General features: G+C 28.0%; 1 long non-coding RNA gene across 1 annotated transcript; it reads right to left on the reverse strand.

The window, feature by feature from the left end:
* Positions 1-488: 488 nt before the first annotated feature.
* LOC136081834 (uncharacterized) lies at positions 489-5,180 on the reverse strand. The gene is made up of 2 exons (XR_010639171.1): positions 1,002-5,180; positions 489-671 (listed from the first exon to the last, which is right to left on the reverse strand). It is a non-coding gene; the product is annotated as an uncharacterized LOC136081834 (long non-coding RNA).
* Positions 5,181-19,009: the final 13,829 nt, after the last annotated feature.

Raw genomic sequence — 19,009 nt, forward strand, 5'->3', positions numbered from 1 at the left:
TAAATCCCACATGGATTCCATATGGTAAATCCCATATGGGATACGCGTGGGTTTTTACCATATGTAACCCATATGGGGATTATTATTTTGTCCCATGTGGGTTTCATATGGTAAATCCCACATGGGTTTTATGTGGTAAATCCTACACGGGATATAGGTGGAAAATACTACATGTTATAGATCTTAAATGCCACATATTTTAATCCAAATGGTATAAAAGTAATCAATACTAGACAAATGAAAGTCCGAATGCTTCAATGATAATTTTTAAAATTCTTTTAGTTTAAAAATTACTTAAATAGTAATTTAAAATTAATCATCAAAGCTTTCAGAGAGGCTTAACTTAATCTGGTATTTACTACTTTATCCCATTTGGTATTCAAAATGTGTAGCATTTTTGATCTTTTACATGTGATGTTTTCCACCTATAACCTATGTGGGATTTACCTTTAACTATTATGACGAAATTTTATAAAATTAAAAAAAGGTGTTGCAAAATGAATTTATTTGAAAATAAATGCTATTAATCAATACATCCAAAATGAATAATAAAAATATTATTTTTTCTTTTGCGATTTACACGCCGTTTTTTGTCGATTGAATTAATAAAATCGCTTCGGCTTGCATAATACCAAGGTTTTTAGTATCTTCTAACTTTCTTCAAACATTTTCTAAAAAACAAAATATTAATACAAATATATATAAATATAAATATATATACATATATATATATATATATATATATATATATATATATATATATATATATATATATATGTATACAGAGAGAGAGAGACAGACAGACAGACAGAGAGAGAGAGAGAGAGAGAGAGAGAGAGAGAGAGAGAGAGAGAGAGAGAGAGAGAGAGAGAGAGAGAGAGAGAAAGAGAGCAATTTTAATAAGGAACCTTATTAGTCGAGCAATTTTAATTAATAGCCAGGTTGAAGTCATTAATGACTACAATATTTCACAAATAATTATTTCCTAATTTATTACTTACAATGACTAACGTATTATGGGTAATTGAACACATATTATGCGTAATGAGCTTGAACCCATGAGGAGAATCCTGAAAAAAAGTGATCAATTAGGATAAGTAGTTAAACAAAAAAACAAAAACGTAAAAACGTACTTTTTCAATGATGTAGACGTTGGGTGCAATAGCCACTGGATGCAAAAGTATCTTTACTTTTTTCTCACACACACGGCCTCCTATAATAACAGGCCTTGACATCGCGCAAAATGCCGTAAAAACTGAAGGCCGATTAAACTTTCACTTTTACTTATATTGATATATTTTTATATTAGGTAGGGTGTAATGGTAGTCTATGTTTTCTAATAATAATCTCTAGTAAAGACGGAAATATAAAAAGAAAACCAAAAAATTGTTAAAAGATAATCATATTTTTCGTATTTCAAATTTCATTAAGAATATTTACGTAATATTAAATAGTATCAATAACAAGCAGAACCATAACAAAGTATATATCTATATATTAGAAAGATAACTGTATTTTTAATTTTTTTTTGCTAAAAATGGTAACAATAAAAATCACCAACAACAAAAAACACCAACAAAAGTTGATTCAAGCAAAAAAAAAGTTTTATCAATATATCTCAACAGGGTAAATATTTAAAAATCCAAACATATTGAGAGACATATAGGCTAATGAGAAAATAAAAAACATAACAAGCAAATAGCATAATAAATTACAAAACTTTCACGTAATTTATGATAGCTTTAGTATTTTGGGAGTGGTAATTAGTGAGTAATTCTTTAGCAGAATATTAGAATATACTCTGCGTTGTTTTTTTGTGATTTTAAATTTATATTTAGCAGCAATAAACTGAAACTGAGTAACACAAAATGTTCTGCATTAAGGGTCAGTAGCACCTTGAAAAAAAAAAAGCAAAATATTGACCATTAGAAAAGAGCATCAGAAGGAATTTCAAGTCCGCCTCTGTTTAGGCTATACAGATAACTTCCATTTTTATAATAATAATTGGTAGAATCATCATAAATTTTTATTTTGCTTTTTTGCACATAGCCAGCTATGTAAACTACAGCCACTAATGTAGATTTATTAACTGAGCTTTCAAGATCATGTATATTATCCAGAAGTTCTTTTTATCAATAACATATTTTTAACATATTTTTAACATATGTCACAAGTATGACCATCGATACCATCAACAGGAATGTCAAGTTGTAATATCAATTTAGTATGTTGAATATTATTTTTTTCAATTACAGATTTAGCGTTTATAAAGTAAGTACCTCCAGATCCCTGTTGAAGCTTAGAAAAAGCTTTTTCAAGTGGATCTGTTGAAAACCAACCTAATAAGATATACTTTGCTCCATTACTCAACAAAGTTTCTACGAGATTAATAAAGCCATAACATGAATGCGCTATTGCATTGCTAGTATCTAGCGTAAGCTGTTTTACACGCTTACCTGTAGGTTTCATAAAATTCAACAGTTCAGCAATATCTCGTAGCAGTTGAAACTGTTGATCACCAACTGAGTGGATTTCTCCGCATAATTCATTTCTAAACCGAATGCCAGCACCAGGTGCTTTGACATTAACAACATTCGAAAAAAAATTATTTTTTCAATAAATATAGCAGTACCTTCAAATGCTTTATTTTCAATCTCTGGATGCGTTCTTAATGCAGCTACTGTTTTTTCACAAAAAACAGACAAACAAAACTTTACAGATTGTCTCTTTATTGGTTTTGGATAAACTGATTTAGCTGTAAGTTTAGAGAATTTAAAAAGACTATTGCACTCAGTTTTATATATAGTTTCTAAATCACTCCACTTAGCCAAAGCCAGTTCTTTATTGTTCAAAAATTGAAGTTCGCCAGTCTTTTTTGTCAACCAATTGTTTCGTATAGATTTTAAGAGATGCACATAATCATACAATAAATATATACCTGATGTTGTTAACCATGGTTTACTATCAACTGTTTTAAACACTCCAAAAAATCTTTGATTTACACGGTTACCATCAGTAATTATTACCATTTTGTAAGTGTCTTACTATTTTCAATATTATTTATCGTATCAACAATTTGTTGACATTGTGCAAACTGAAATTCAGAGGAAAGATTTGCAACAGGTTGAGCTCTACATATAAATTCTGGACCTCCAAAAAGACATTTAATCATATATGATAAAATTGTTTTAGCTAACTTTTCAGGGTAGTTTACTGCTTGACCAAACAAAGCACCTCTTTGGTAAAGTAATGAAGCTTTGACATAGACCTCATCAATTAGTAGTATGGAAATTCTTTTCAATAGATTTAAATTCATAAAAATACCATTTATGAAACTTAGGTCCTCCATTGAGCTTATTTTTGAAGTCAATCGTGTTAAAGTCCTTATACTTGGCAACTTGTAGTCAATACACAAACAATCATATAAACTTCGTCGCATAGCAAAATACTCATATGCTCTACATATAATATCTGAAGTATATAAAACTTCACCAACATTAACTTTTCTCATAGCATTAAGGTGTTCGAATAGAATATTTGACTGAAGCGAACTTTCTTTATTTTTTAAAAATCTAACTGCTTCAAATAAAGCTGATTTTGTTTTTATTAACTTTAATTTGTTTACAGCTAAAGATGAAATACTACAAGTTGTGCTATTATGGTAGCTACAAATGAATAATCATTGAAAATTACTCAAATAAATAATGGAACACCAAGTTTGTACATTTTTGATTGTATGTGTAAACTTTTTTTATACTTTTTTTTAACTCATCTGGTAAAATGCTTCGAAAACCACTTGAAGTTACAGTTTTTCTAACTTTACTTGCTGGTGTGGCTTAACAACTAGGCGGAATATTTTTAAAAACAGATGGTGGGTTTAAAGGTCGTTGCTTCCCATATTTGCTTTCAAAAGGTGTTTCATTTGGCTAATGCAGTTGACATACTGCTGTATAGTCTGTAACAATAAAACCAGTTCTTGGGATAGCTTCACTACATCTTTTTCTCTCCTCTAGATTCTTCGGAAATTTATAAATTGATATTTTTGTTGTAGTTGAGTATTGATATTTTTGTTGTAGTTGTAATTGATATTGTAGTTGTAATTGTATAAATTGATATTTTTGTTGTAGTTGAGATGGTTCGACTTGCAAAAAGATACACTGCATTTTAAAGGCATTTTTAAGGCATTTTAATTATTAAAAAAACTTATTTTTAGTTTGACAATATTATTACCTTACAATGTTAACGCCTTGAACCTTACAACGTTATCGTCTTGAAGTTGCGCTACCTAATTTATAAACCAATCAAATTTTAAAGATTTATTAAAAAAGCGCGAACACAAACTTTCGTTTAATGTTAAAAGACGAAAATGTAAACACAGTATTAGGAATTGGCCTTCAGTTTAACAAACTTGTTGCGCGATGTCAAGGCCTGTTATTATAGAAGGCCGCGGTCACACATAATATTCTGAAACTAATAAACAAACATCTAAATTTTTATAAGTAAATTTATTCTTTGATCATTGCCTTTATATCCTATCTTATTTTCATATCATAATCTATTATGGTATTATTTATATAACATATCACAACAATATTATTAAATTTGTGATGTTCAAATATCATATGAACATTCTCTAACATGTTCATATGATATTTGAATATAGTTCTTGAGTATATTATCTGCAAACAATTGATTGATGCAAGTTCAAATGTTGTCAAAAACCAAGCATGCATGCATGGGACACTGCAGTGTCGCACAAAGAAATGCAGGTTTGAAAGTCAAATTTCCTTTATTAAAAAAAAAATATTAAAATAGGGGGGAGATAGGGAGGTTTCTGTAACTTTTTTTAGGCTCCAAAACTTTTAACTTTAGATATAATAAGGTTCATAAAGCTTAAGGTACTTACGAAGTACAATGAGGAACAAAAACAGGATATTTGCAGAAACTTTTAAATTTTTAATCTGGAGTACCACAGTGTAATTGGGAATAAAGTCTCTGGGTCCAGTATTCAAAGTAATATGATCTAAAGTAGTATATAAATTAAATAAAATGCTTTAAAATGCATGCAGTTATACATATAACTCCTGATAGTTAACTATATGTATAACTAGTTATACATAAAATTTATTATATAAACTTTTTTTTTAAGGTTATGCTTGAACAAATTAGTACCAATTAATTCAATTTCAAGATTTAGTTCAAGTTCTTATTTGTTCATTGTTTTTTCACTATTTTATATTTATTTGTTCAAATTTGTTAACTAGTACTAATTCTTACTACAGTAAGAATATTTATCATTGTTGAACATGATTTTATTAGTAACTTAATATTACTTTCAACATATTTTGACAACATCCTTTACATTTTAAATGACGACAGCTTTACTTTTCTATTGATGTTAAATTTATTACGTTTCAATAACTCAGATTGAATTTTAACTGAATTATTGTAAGCTTTGTAAGGGTTTGTTGTATATCAAATGGTGTTGTAAATAAAGTAAAAATAATATATATATATATATATATATATATATATATATATATATATATATATATATATATATATATTTATATATATATTGAAACGTAATAAATTTAACATCAATAGAAAAGTAAAGCTGTTGTCATTTAAAATGTAAAGGGTGTTGTCAAAATATGTTGAAAGTAATATTAAGTTACTAATAAAATCATGTTCAACAATGATAAATATTCTTACTGTAGTAAGAATTAGTACTAGTTAACAAATTTGAACAAATAAATATAAAATAGTGAAAAAACAATGAACAAATAAGAACTTGAACTTGAACTAAATCTTGAATTTGAATTAATTGGTACTAATTTGTTCAAGCATAACCTTAAAAAATAAGTTTTTATAACAAATTATATGTATATACATATAATTTGTTACATATAGTTAACTATCAGGAGTTATATGTATAACTATATGCATTTTAAAGCATATTATTTTATTTAAACATTACTTTAGATCATATTACTTTGAAAACTGGACCCAGAGGCTTTATTCTCAATAACACTGTGGTACTCCAGATTAAAAATTGAAAAGTTTCTGTAAATATCCTGTTTTTGTTCCTCAATGTAGTTCGTAAGTCCCTTAAATCTTAAGGACCTTATTATATCTAAAGTTAAAGTTTTGGAGCATAAAAAAAGTTACAGAAACTCATCTCCATTCTATTTTTTTCTTTTTTTAATAAAGAAAATTGGGAATTCTTTGACTTTCAAACCTGCATTTCTTTGTGGGACACTGCAGTGACCCATGCATGCAAGATTGGTTTTTGACAACATTTCAACTTGCATCAGTTAATTGTTTGAAAATAATTTACTCAAGATCTATATTCAAATAACTATTATATTATGCTAATAATACGTCTATTTGCACAAATCTTAATCTTATTTCTATAAAGAAAGATAAACATTATTCGTGGTACTTACATACTTGCTTGCCATTCTCTATATTAATATAAAATATTTGCACACAATATAAATGTAACGCAATGCAATGTCGATTTAAAAATTTTTATTTTAGTTTTTTTTAAAAAGTTTTTTTTTTAGTTTCCAGCTTTCAAATTAATTCCCATGCAAATCCCACAGGAAACCCACGTGGGATTTCCCATGTGTGTAAATACCATATGGTTCCCACATGTAATCCCACATGGGTTTAAGGTGGGTAATCCCACATGGGTTTAAGGTGACAAATTTCCATACGGATACCACATGGGAAAATCCGTCCCATGTAAATCCCATCAATCCCACACGGAACCCACGCGGAACCCATGTGGGACGCGGTTTTATTTTTCACTGGGTAAGCAGGAGATCCAGGTTCGAAACGAGCTCTGGACAAATTTTCGCGTCACGGTAAGGAAGGAGGCGTGAACTTCCTGGTTAAATGCACTTCCGCGGTGCTCTGTGACAAGACCGTTAGGACTTCTTGGGGCACCTAAAATTAAAAAAAAAAAAAAAAAAAAAAAAAATTTGTAAATTCGATAAAGTTCACCAAACCTGTGCAGTCTGCGCAGTTTAAATTAGTTTTTAGTTTAAACTAAGTCTGCGCATTTTCAATGAAACAGATATTTTATAAGTTCATGCGCTAAAATATTGGTATTCACCAAAGCGTAACGATATTCGCTAAACTTATAAGGAACTTACTTAACTCAAGTAAGGAAAATTTGTTTTGACCTGTCTTAGGCGTAACTTTAAAATCATTAAATATTAAAAAAATCGTATCATAATGATATTTTTGTTATGATACGAGCAGCTAAATATAGAAAAGGCTATTTATTTTGTTTGGATTAAAAAGCTTCATTGCCTGATTTAATGACATGTATATGATATATACAGCTAGTACATTTTCCATACTGCAAGGTGTGCAAACTTCCATATTGATAAGGCTAATAAATTTTATCTCACCATTTTTTAACCTTTACAAACGTGCAACAGGAAATTCTGTAAAAGGTAGGTTTGTCTTTACATTCAGTTTTACAAGACGTAGTATCAAGATGCAGCTCAACATTTTATAAGCTAGAATATCTAGTGGAACAAAAAAGTTTTTATTCGAAATCGAAAATAAAACGTTTCTAATCTTCAGAAAGACAAATATTTTAGCTTTCAATTTTAAAACTGTTTGAAACAACTATACAAGAGATGAATGAAACAGGGTTACAATTTTTTACTTGTTCAATTTATAATTTTAATGGAAACTTACCTAACCTATGCTTTAGAAAATGCAGGCGGAATAAAAAACTTTAATAAAAGAGTTAAATGATGACTTCATCCTAAAGTTTTCCGGCTTTAAATAATAAAAAACTTGAACATTTCTATAGTTTTAGGTCTAAAGCTTCAAACTAAATTATGTTACATCAGATCAGGAAAATATATTCCGCAAAATCAAGGAATCACTTATCTTTATTCTTTTCCTGATTCATACTTTCCCTTTTTTTTCTTAGTTAAAACATCCACCATTTACACCAAATGTTGACTTTGCGAAGAAACATCATTATTGATGGGAGAAATAAATATTTATTACTTCTATCATCCTTTAAAACGGCATCACAAATGGTAGAAGTTTTTTTTAAATTGTAGAAATTAATTTTAAAAGAGCGAAAAAATGAAATAAAATAATACAAAAGAAAAACAAATAAAAACAAAAAAATTTAAATAAAAAAAGTTCTAACAAATCTAGAAAATGAATTATCTATACCAATTTTTTTTAAAAATAAAATTTCAAACTTAATTAACTTAATTACAATAAAAACCAGGAGACTCGAAGAAGATATTATGTTCTTGCCATCAAGAACCGCCTAATTTTGGGGCTTTTTTTTTCCAGGCTCCAATCATCTCAGTTTTTTGCAAAACATCCTTATTTTTAACATAAGCATGTTAATATAAAAATGTTTAGAATTCACCCAATGTCTGGAAGTTCTCAAACACCAAGGCATCATCCTCGTCAAAAAAATTAATTTGATTTGATTAATTTGATTAATTTGATTTGATTAATTTGATTTGATTAATTTGATTTGATTAATTTGATTTGATTAATTTGATTTGATTAATTTGATTTGATTAATTTGATTTGATTAATTTGATTTGATTAATTTGATTTGATTAATTTGATTTGAATAATTTGATTTGATTAATTTGTTTTGATTAATTTGATTTGATTAATTTAAATTGATTAATTTTAGGGCATTCATTTCAATAAATAAAGGCTTGGCATGAATCTTTAAAATTAATAAGACGTCAGAGCGTTTCTGTTGGCAACAGTAGTCAAAATTACTTGCACTACTCCAATCCTCATTCGTATATATTTTTTTAGTTTATGAATGAAAAGTGAAAAAGCTAAATTTAATTATACTTACTTAGCATGCTTCTTGTTTTGAAGAGTATTTCTATACTTTTGAAAATTTTGTAGGACAAGTTTTCAATGTGATTTTTCCATGTGAGAGTTTCATCAATAAAAACACGCAAAATATATGTTGCTCTAATTTGAAAGCCATCAATTAACTAATACAAATTTCAAATGGTTTGAACCAAACAAACTTTTTAATAATATTAAAAAAACAAAGCAGTCTTCTGTACTCTAAAAAACATTTACTTTCAGTTAAACTATTTTGTCGGAAGTAAATGTTTTTTAGAGTACGGAAGAAAAAGAGAATATTTTGCTTTTTCAATATTATAAGAATGATTGTTTGGTTTAAACCAATTGGAAATTTTTTTAATTTTAACCAGTTTATAATTTCATTAAGTTCATAGCCCATACAAGAAAATAGTGTCATGTTCTGGGATAAAAAAAATGCGTTTCGTCAACAAACATAATTGGTTAATTATGTTTATGTTAAACAAGCTATTTGGTTAATTGTAAATGTTTTTTCAGGATTGTGGAGCATCCATGAACCAACTGCTGCACTATATGCAATTTTAATTGGTCCTATAACACCAAACTAAGAAGCTGTAACTTGTATGTGGAATGAGTTAGTAAGATCAAAATGGTTACTCCGTGCTCTTTTGCTTTATTTAATACTGCTATAGATAAGTGAACTTCGCAGTTGTCGTATATTAGTAACGATGGTATTTCTTTAGTGCTCGATGAAAATCTTATAAAGTGATTCATAACATCCAAAAAGATTTCACTGTTCATACAGCCTGTTTTACACGCGAGTCCGATAGATCCAGAGGGAGCTCCTGACAACATAAGCTCCTTGAAATGCACTAGTTGAAAAATAATTACTGGTGGAAAATATTTTCCTGAAACGCTTATTACTATGCAAGTTGTGACAAGAGTTCCTCTTTCAGCACTTGTAACTTTGCAGACACTTTAACTCAACAACATCCTTCAAGTGTTTTAAAGGACAAACATCGTTTCCTAAAATTGTTCATCAATTTTATGCCTGCCATTGAGCCCTTGTACCACTTGTGGAATAATAATTTTATTAGTAGTTGCCATCTCAACAGCTATACGTCGGCATTCTTATACTGGAAGTCCATGGAATATTTTTGAGCAAGTCAGAATATATTCCTACAGTTCTAGTTCTTGTTCATCTGTGAATATACTTTTAGTATAATAGTTTGGAGTCAATTTAATATTTTCATCAACCAGCATTTTTTTCCCATAACGATGAAGCGTTGCATATGGGATGTTGAAAGTTTTTGCTGTATCTCTAATACTCTTTTCTTTTTGGATTAAAATTAATGCTTCTTTCATATTTTTACTGAAAGTTTTTGCTTTTACAGAAGTTCTTCTACGTACTCAAGGCATTGTAACACTTGATATACTTTAAGTCAAAATTGATTTTTTTACAAAAGACGACACTTTTTTAGCGTAAAACTTACACCAAGTACAAAAGAGCCGCAGTTCACTCTTACACATCAAGGAATGGGTCATTCCTCCCCAAGCTGTGCAACTGGATTAAAGTGTTGAATGTACAATAAGTACGTGGTTTACGAATAAAAAACAGTTTGTTATTGATACTAAATTGTTTATTAATTATATTTCCATAGCTATCTGATGTCTTCAAATCGCTGTTTATTAAAGAACTTTCAAAAAGTATAAAAATTTTACTTTTGCACCGAAAAAAGTGGAATACACTGCTAACGCAAAAACCGCACCAAAAAAATAGGATTTTCTCAACAACAATTTCCCAATGATTACTTGGTAAAATTTTAGAGCCATTTTTTTGGTCCGTTTTAGCTATGGGATCAATGATTCACTCTTATCCATGGCTTACTCCGACCCATTCTCCCCTACTAACTTTTAAACTAAGGCAATTATTGGTTAGTACAAAATTAGTTCAGATTTAGTTGGCTATATATTTTTTTTTTTTTTTTTTTTTCTTTTATTATAAAATAGTAAATATTTACAATTTTTTAAATATCATTAACTAAGCTTTTATGTTTTTACAATGTATGGTTTTACACTTTTTCACAAATATATACATTTTCTGTTCTATAACTTTTATTACATAATTTTTGTATTTTTGTATTTTTTTGTGTTTTTTTATTTTATATATATATTTTTTTTGTTTATTGGTTTTATATTTTTTTGTATTTTTTTGTTTTTAATTTTTTTTTTTTTTTGCCGTTGTGCGGAAAGATATCAAGAGTTTAGATTAAGTTAAAAAAAGGAAATTTTAAAATAGGTTAAGGAAAGGTTCATAAGGTAAAAGGAGTGATTTATATGCAAAAAAAATAAATAAAGGAATTACAGGACTTTTACATAAACATTACGTTACGAAAATTATAGATAAAAAAAATTTATGTGTTAAAATAATATTTCATAAAATAAAGGCTGGCAGTGATTTGCTTGTTTTATATAATAATAAGTTTGTTGTATAACATAAAAAAAATTGCAAGAGGGAAGGAAATCTTTACTAAACATACAACGAGCCGTTGTTTTAATTCAGCTCATATGTTTAGTTTCAGACTTCCATTCTCTACTTGACATAAAACATTTTTAATACAAAAATACTCACAGAAAATATCCGTAGTGTTTCTACGGACATGATAATTATATTTTAAGGTAATAATATTCCAGATGTTCATGATTATTACCCTGATCACTGCCATTGGGTCAATTTTTTTTGTTACTAAACATGTGGTGGCATCTACTGTTCCATATTGCACTCATTATGGTTTGAGTGAGTGTCAACAGCAGCTGCGAAGTGGGGTTTTTCTCCGATAAATTCGCTGTTTCAATCGAGAAAATCGAATTTATCGGAGAAAAGTTGTTTCGGGATGTCAAGGAGTTATATACATGTTTAAAATAGTCCCAAATTTCAACAGAAGGAGGACAGTAGGCAAAGATATGCATGTTGTCCTCGATTTTACCACAGGTTTTGCATTTGTTATTTTTGACGATCTGCTGCCTTGTGCTTTTGACTAGCAAGGCCGCAGAAGGTAAACTGTTGTGTAAAAAACGAAAGAGGATGTTTTGAGTTGGTCAGCATGCGTGGGAGGTGAAGTTTTTTTTCCAAATTTGGGTCCACGGCATTGTTGTTTTTGTTGAACCGTTCCAGAAAAGTTCTGCTGGCACAACTGTCTTTTTGTTTTTTGCCACTTCTAAGTAAAATTTTTTTGTTGTTTTTAGGGGGATGTTAAAAAGGGACCCGTTTTTGCCTAATATTTCTATTGTTGTTTTGTAGTACTGAGACGTTTTGTTGTCCCAGTGTTTTGGAAAATTGTTCTGCTTTAAAAAGTTCCAGCTTTGGTTTTGGTTTGCAAATTTTATAAGTGAACTCGCCAACCAATACTTTGAAAAGTAGTAATAATCGTGAGCTTTGTCCTCTTCGCATTCTTTCAGTTGAAAGAGTGTTTTGAGGCGAAGTGCAAGACTTTGCTCCTTCGGTGATAAAATTCCGAGACCCCCGCTTTTGACGGGTAAGAAAAGTGTCTCTCTCTTGACCGGATTGTAATTGGTCTTTTGCCGCAGATTTTCGAAAATGGCTTTGTGCAGACGTTCTATTACCCATTCGGGAACGGGTAGCACCTTTGCCAGAAACCACACTTTTGACATTGCTAACGTATTTGTCAACGTAGTCTATATATACTTTTATATATACTTTTAAACTATATATACGTAGGCTATATATACTTTTAAACTATATTGGTTACCCATAGTTTCAAAGTTAGTACATGTAGCCAACTAAATCCAAAAAATTCCTTTTAAATTAAATTTAAACACAATTTTTTTGATGCAATTTTATTGCTTGTGGTTCTAGTTTGCAAAATGGTTGTAGTTATTTAAATTGTTGGCGATGTTGCAGTTATTAAAAAAGTTAGTGATGGCGTATGTAATAATAACACTGAAATCAGAAGGAAGTTTGTATAAAATATGCTCTTACCTTTGTCTATACTATACTATATATTTATAAATTAAATTTAATAACTAACGTTCTTAACGTAAGTCTTTCAGTTGCTTAGACAGTCTTAGTAAGACTTAACTAATGTGATAAGTCTACAAAACTGAAATATTTAATACAAATCTATCTCTCAGATAAATGTTTGGCTTGGAGAGGCTTAAAATCATTTTTTATATTCAATGGAATAAATGAAAATAATATAAATGCATAATGTGTTTTCTGTGGCCTTTTATGAAACGATATAAGTGTAGCTAAAAATATATCAACTAATTCTGAAGCGGCATATTAAGGTAAACTGTTTTTGTTTCCTACTCTTTTGAATTTATTTTAGGTTGTGGCTAGCGCAACGGTACCATTGCTATAGTTATTTTATTTTTCATCAAAGTCACAGTTGTAAAGTCTGATCACTTAAAGTCATGGCAGCGAATATGATTGGGTAATTTTAAAAGTTTTTTAAATGTGTAAATTTTGAAATTACGTTGAAACACTTGTTACATGTTTAGTCTTTCGGTAACGCTCTAAGATGTGATTGCGGTAATTATGGTTTGAAGCCTCTAATCTATGGTTTATGGCTAAAGACTCAAATTGGAAATTATATTTTGCATTTATTATTTTTGTTTATTGAAAGTTAAATTGCTGTTTATTATTTACATACACCGACTAATATAAGGATAGGCGCAGTGGAGCACACACTCGTTGATTAAATGCCATTCTTTAAATCAAAGAAAAAAAAAATCAACCAGTCAGAAATCACTACTGTGACGATTAGAGATTTTATGATGCAACTTGAATTGTTAAATATGTACATTCACAAGTTGCACAATGTTAAATAAAGTTCTGAAACTTTTTTAATTTGCTAAAGTTTCAAATTTGATAAACTTATTGATAAATCCAATTCAGCAAATTTTTCCAAAAACAGTATAATTTTTTTGTTTTTCTTTTATTAGATAATTAACCCATTTAAGATGGTTGCTTTTCAAAAACCTATAGTTTGAAGGTAAGAAAAATGCTTTTATTAAATAGAAAAAATTAGGAAGCAGTGCAATCTACTCTCAAGAAATATGGAACCAATAAAGGAAATGAGCGTTTTAAGTTAAATCAAAAAAGTTTAGATCAACTTGTTGTAAATTTTGTTGTTATTAAAGCACAACATTTAACTATAGTTGATAGAGTAAAAGTCAGTCAGTCATATCTGATTTATTAATCAATGTATAGGAGAGAGTAAAAGCGGGTCAACCTTATCATACTATACTTTCGATAACTGATAGAAAAATTTGAATTAAACCGGAACTAAAAGGATTATTAAAAAAATAAAAGCATTAGAAGAAGCAGAACCATCTCCTCTATTCACATGTTTTTTTTTGTAAAGTTTTTTTTCATTTTATTGTTAAAAATTAGACCAAAAAGTAAGAAAAATTAATATTAAGTTTTTTCTGGTAAAACCGATCATTCACATATTTACTTTAAATTCCTTTATTAAGTAGTATATGAATTTTTAAATTAGTTACCTATAAGAAATAAATTAATTACCTATATGAAATAAATTGTTGGATTTTTTCATGTGTTAGTTACGGGTTCTTCCGATATAAAGTAATTTTTAAAAAATGACTCAATGATATCTATTAATTATTCACTTCCAAGATGATAACAAGTAAAAGGTTATACAATGAAGAAGATGTAGAAGCTGCATTAAGCTATATAAAAGAAAAAAATACTTCAACTAGGAAAGCTGCTTTAAAATATGGCGTTTCATTCTCATCATAATAGGTCGTATAAACAACAATAATGGTAGCTTCAAGGGATCAAGATCAACAACCGTACTCTCACAAAGCAAACAGAGTCAATGATGGTGCATGCGTTTAAGTTCCTATATGATTGGGGTTGTGGTTTAACACGTAATAATGTCATGAAATTTGTATGCGGTTATCTTCTTCGTACAAATCAATCAGACCTATTTGAAAACGGCAGGTATGGCAAAGACTGGTTTTATGTATTTATAAACCGATGGTCTAAATAAATTTCCACAAGAAAAAGTCACATCATCTGTGATGTATTATGCACCAGTAATGCATGTGTTTTCATTTATGGTATACAAAGCAAAACGAAACTTTTGAGCTGAGTGGGCTTTAGGTGGTATCAAACATTTAATTTCTAATTCTGGTTGGATGAAGTATGACACATTTATTGAATGGTTAAAAAAAGTGTATATACCAGAATGTTAAGCTATTCGTGAAACTCATACTTTACATCTTGAAAATTTGAAATTGGTTCTGAATTTTAGTTATTGTAAAAAATGTAAAACTTAAATCTTTTATTATTTCTGTATGCTATATAAAAGTATATAGCATATGTCTATATGGTATATGAAAAATATATAAGAATATATACATTTAGATATGTAAAATTTAAATTTATTTTATATTGATCGCTTTTAAGAGAATTTCTGCCAAATGCGACTTTTTTTTTCATTTGATTATCATATTTTCAAATACAATTTAAAAAAAAGTTAATAAATAATTTGTATTTTGGTATTTTTTATCTTATTTAAAAAAAAAATAGTTTAAAAAATTTTAAAAATAATAAAAAAAATAAAATAAAATAAGAATAAAAAATAAATAAATAATAAAAGCAGTTGCCAATCCGTGGATGGATAAATCACTGATAAAATGCTCAAAAAAGAAGCAAAAACTCTATAATAAATTAAAAAAAATAATAAAAACACTGAAAATGAGATAAATTACAAAAATTATAAGTATTTTTTATCAAAATCAAAAAGGCTAAAAATAAATACTACAGCAATCAAATCATTAAATGCAAATCTGATAATAAGAAAACGTGCTCCATCATTAATGAGATAATGGGAATGAAAAAAATAAATTCAACTTCTTTACCAAAAAGAATTAACATTAACAACACTGACCTATTCTGTAAAAAACAAATCTCGGAAGAATTTAACAAATATTTTATAAATATTGGTCATAATCTTGCTAATAAAATAAGTCCAACATCTGATTCATTTAAAAACTACCTAAAATCCGCAAATAACGCTATAATGTATGATAATGAATTCAACTATAAAGAATTCGAAGAAGCCTTTTCCTTTTTAAAAAAAAAAATAGCACTAGGGTTTGATGAAATAACTAGCGATTTAGTTATCTTCAATATAATCAGTCTAAGCAGACCTCTGATCCATATACTTAAACGGCTTTAAACAAAACAAATTTACTCTAGGAGTATTTATTGACTTATCAAAAGCTTTTGATACAGTTGACCATTGCATCCTATTAGATAAACTAAAGTACTATGATATAAATAATAAAACTTACAATCGGATTAAAAGTTATCTTACCAATAGAAAACAATACGTGTGTAATATACAATCTGGAGTTTTAAATGTTTTATGTGGAGTCCCCCAAGGATCTATCCTTGGTTAACTCCTATATTTAATATATATAATTGATAATATATATTAAATGATTAAACATATTGTTTTATATATATATGATAAAAAATCATACATATATATATATATAATAATGTATGATAGTGAAAGTCAAAATGAAAGTCACTCAGTATAGTTGAGATACATGGATCTAATCCATATTATATTAGTGAGCTTTATTATATTAATATCAACAATAAATAAAATATGTGACAAATATGTTTTGATAGAAACATTTAAAACATGGCATGTTGAACAAAAAAGCTATACCCAGTTCTTTCTGCAGTAAATGTGATGCTTTTTTCTTCTTTAAACCTACTAATAAATTTAAAGAACTACAATTTTATAACAATAGCTATATCTAAAAGTATATTCATTTGTTAAAACCATTAATTTTATTACTACGCTTTGTTATTGTTTACGAAAGAGTTCCACTGTTTAAAACAAGTGTTATCAAATTTCAAAAATATAAAAAAACACAATATTTTTCGAATATTTTATTCGAAATATTTTAAATCGATATTTTAGAAGAAAAAAATTATCACTTATAAGAATGAATTAGTTACAATTTTTGACATCGTAAAATTGATATATGAACAAAATGTGTATAATAATTGGGATAATTATAATAATTTCATCAATAAAGATAAGACATAAATATAAATTTATGTATAAATTTTTTGTGGCCTGGATTTTTTGCTGGCCTTAAGGCATGTGCCTTATTTGCCTAAAGGTTAATCCGACACTGTATAATATAATGCAAACTCACTAAAAATTAAGCAAGTAATATAAACTTTCGAATAGTGTAAACTTTCGAAACTTTCGAAAAACTAAACGAATAGTATAAACTTTCTAAACATATTTTATTCAAAAGATGTTTGGTCTTGTACATAATCCCAAAGTAATTAAAACTTTATTATCAACAAACTTTATATGGCTTTTCCAATTTAATGTTCATCGAAAATTATTTCAAGAATTTTCATTAAAAATAGTTTTTTATTTTAGTATTGTTATTTGTTATTTCAGGTAGTTTAAGTGAAAGGTTAACGGATTTAGAGGGTTTAGTAAACAAAATCTATTTTGTTTTGTCAATATTCAAAGAAAGCTTATTTGCTATAAAACCACTTATTAAATTATATAGCGTTTACTTAATAACAAATATTTTTTTCATCTTGAGTCTGAAAAGAAAATATTTTTGCTATCTGCAGGGCCGTACTGACCCAATTTTGCGCTTAGGGCAAGAATAGAAAATTGCGCCCCCAAAAATATTATCTGCTATAAGTGTATTATATAAATTTAGGGCCTTTCTAGATTATAACCCAGTGGGCACACGACGTCGATCCAAGGTTAAAATAACGTTAATCGACGTTGATCGACGTTATTTCAACGTTGGATCGACGTCGCGTGCCAACTGGGAAATCACGCAAAATGCATTACTTCAGTCTTGTTCATTGTCATCTCTCTTACGCTAATATTGTTTGGGCTAACACACACAAAACTAAATTAATAAGATTACAGAGGCTACAAAACCACGCATGTAAAGCGGTTAACTATTTAAAAAGATTAGAAAACCCATCCTCTGTAATGAAATACATGAATGTGTTAAAAATATCAAAACTTAATTTTATTTTTTATTTTTTATTTTTTTAATTTTTTAATTTTTTTGGTTTACAATTATTAATCGTAATATAACAATATAACAATACATAAACTTGGTATCTGAAAGAAGATCCAAAAGATCTTGTCGTCAGAACCATATCAAATATATCAAACGTGTATATATAATATAATAAAAATACAATTGATTTAATAATTATTAACAATGTAGAATAAACAAAAACAGAAAATAATTTACATTTCAAAAATATTTATATATATTTTCAGTAGAAAGAATAAAGTTTTTTAATTTAGTTTTAAAAACAGAAAACGAAATTGGCAACTCAAAATTTGGAACAAAAATGTTGTTGTTCCAAATTTTGATTTCAAATATTACATCAATTCGCTTCAAATATTAATATTTATGTATAAATATAAGAATATCTTGCTGCCAAAAGTATTTTCTGATATTTTTACATTGGCGTTTTCACAAAAATACAATCTTCGGTCAAATAGCAACCATAACTATCAATTGAGCAGAGTAAAATCACAAGTGTCAAAATTCTCAATTATTAACCAAGGTCCGTCATTATGGAATCAATTAAAAAATAAAAATATAAAAGATTTGAAAAGCACTTCCTCTTTTAAACGACAAATGAAATTGCATCTCCTAAACTTCTGATATATATGCGAGTATGTTTATATATGTGTGTGTAAGTATGTTTGTATATGTGTTTGTGTATCTGTTTGTGTACATATGAGGATGTATATATGAGTTTTTATTCTTCACCTAGTATTTTTCAGAAAAAATATTTTATTGCAAATTTACTAAAGTCATGTGGGCTTTAAATGTTATTAAATGTTATTGTAAATTATGTTATTGAGTTTTATTCTTCACGTAGTATTTTTCAGAAAAAATATTTTATTGTAAATTTACTAAAGCCATGTGAGCTTTAAATGTTATTGTAAAGGGGCTCTGTGAAAAGATTGTGGTGACACTAGTCATCCGTATCTTTTTTGAGCCCCTGTCTGTTTTATATATATTCTTTGTGTAACGTAAAAGTTTCATTGTAATTTTATTATTTTATTTTTATATAAACAGC

Source organism: Hydra vulgaris, chromosome 06, assembly GCF_038396675.1.
Source record: "Hydra vulgaris chromosome 06, alternate assembly HydraT2T_AEP".
NCBI classification, from domain to species: domain Eukaryota; kingdom Metazoa; phylum Cnidaria; class Hydrozoa; order Anthoathecata; family Hydridae; genus Hydra; species Hydra vulgaris.